Source organism: Pteropus alecto, unplaced genomic scaffold (assembly GCF_000325575.1).
Source record: "Pteropus alecto unplaced genomic scaffold, ASM32557v1 scaffold22, whole genome shotgun sequence".
NCBI classification, from domain to species: domain Eukaryota; kingdom Metazoa; phylum Chordata; class Mammalia; order Chiroptera; family Pteropodidae; genus Pteropus; species Pteropus alecto.
The window spans coordinates 10452691-10454851 of record NW_006434839.1 but is presented as its reverse complement, the minus strand read 5'-3'; positions in this window follow the sequence as shown (position 1 = coordinate 10454851).

Genomic DNA, 2161 nt, shown 5'->3' with positions numbered 1-2161 from the left:
CCTCCCTTCCTCACCTGGTCTTAGACCTGTGTCCTGACTTGGATCGCATGCCTCTTGCTAAACCAATCACTGTGGCCAGAAGGATGGAGTTCTCTGGTTAAGCAGGTATGAGTCAGCCGGGAAACTGGGGAAAAGGTCAATCCCACTTGAAATGAGAATGGGTAGGGGGTAGGTTCCCAAAGGAAAGAGGGTTCTATTCTAGAAAGAGGGAGGGATGGATGCAGAGAAGGCAGCAACAACAGATGACCACTCCAGGAACGCTGACCTTCTCTGTCCTGGCCTCTCTGATTCCTCACAGCCTTCTAGAGCCTTGTTCTGGTCTCGATTTCTTTCTAGGCCAGGGAAGAAAAGAGACTCACTTTGACCCTTTACTTTTTTGTACGAAGAACCAAAACCATCTCTGACTAGCTGTTAACTTCAACTACACAGCATCAAATGAAAAATGAAATTTGATCTCAGGCTTAGAAGAGAGTCGAGTGATTGTCCTCGGCTTTGAGAACTTTTGACAAGAATGGGGAACACTTTGTTATTAATTATACTAGATTGAGCCTTCAATAAAATCATCCAAAAATTGTCATTGCTCTTGTTGGGGCTATTTTATTGCTCTCTCTGCTGTGTCTGGGGTCATTCTTTTCTATTGGGAAAATTGGTTCCTTTTTTCCTCCTTTATAATGGAGGGCATGCGACTGATACCTTATATTGTAAGGCATGGCTGCTCTGGGTGCTCTACAATAAGCGTGATGATCATAATGATCCCTTACAGTGGAATGCCACCTTGTCATCTAAGGACTTTCACACACATTGCTATATTTGATTCCCACAATAACCAGGTTGGAGCAGTATAGTATTATATTTACTTCCTTTAGAGATGGAAGTAGACTCAGAAAAGTTAAGAGACTGGCTGAAAGTCACAGAGCATTGCCTTCAGCAGCAGGAAAATATCGGCAAGGAATAAGCAGGCATCTCTTCGAGGCTTTATTCATTTAACAAGATTAGACTCTATTGCTGCAAAGCTAATCAGGACTAACGCCCCAGCAGAGTTAGTGTTTGGTATGCAAACTAAAGTAGCTCAGAAGGATCAAAACACAAACACAAGGCCACAGAGCCACCAACAGCCATGACTAAAGCCCAGCCCCGCATGTTGGCAATGGGGCTCACCCATCAGCAGGTCCAAGAGGTGCAGTCCCAGCCCAACCCCTGGAGAGCAGTTGGTGGCTCAGGACAAGCACCAGGAGCCCACACCGGTGATTCGGCCCTGCCATGGCACTCCACCCCTACTCAGCTCATCCTCCTCTCAGAGGGGCTGGTAACCGGGCCACTGTTGGGACCGGGGCGAGAGGGAGGGGACCAGTCTGGTAGGGCCTGGAGCGCCGGGGAAATCTCGAGCCTGATGTACTGCGAGGTCCCTTTCAAGGACTCTCTTACCCCACCGCCCCCTTGCCTTTCCCTCTGTGCCTGTCCTCCTCCGGCGTAAAGAGCCTGGGCAGAGAGACAGCTGATAGTTCGCCTTGTTTCCTTGCAACTTGCAAATTCTGCTCATTACCAAAGAAAATAAGGGAGCCAGGGTGGCCAGAGGAGACTGTCTCTTGTCGTGGGAGAGTCTCTGGGGAACTGGGGACCCTCCTTGCCATTGCTTACCCTGCTCCTAGAAACTTCACATGATCCTCCTTCATGCAGACAGGGGCCCCTAAACCAGCACTGTCCTGGGGACTCACTGTGGAAGTCCTGAGAGCTCAGCAGGACAGACTGACGGGAGGGGAAGTGACCCAGCCCCCGAGGACTCTGGGAAACCTGCTGTGTCGGTGCCAGACCCCACACTGGAGTTTTCGGAGATCAGAATGCCCTCCCAACATTGTCTGAGGTGAACGGGACAGGGCTAATCAAAGCCTGCATGGGCCAGAAGAAAAGGGGCCCAGTCATTTCCCTCTGCCCTCCCCCGCCTAAATGAAGGCGTCCCTGGACCATGAGGCTGTGTGTTGCTGGGGCTCTTCCAGGTTCTGCCAGGCAGCAGAGAAAAATAGCAGATGTCAGATACTCATCCGTCTGAAAGGATTTGTTTTTCCCCCACAGGAGAAGAACCCAAACACACCTTCTCCCAGTTGGAATATCTGCAATTACCCACTCCCCATAAGTGGAAAAAGAACACCGAAATTAATCAAAT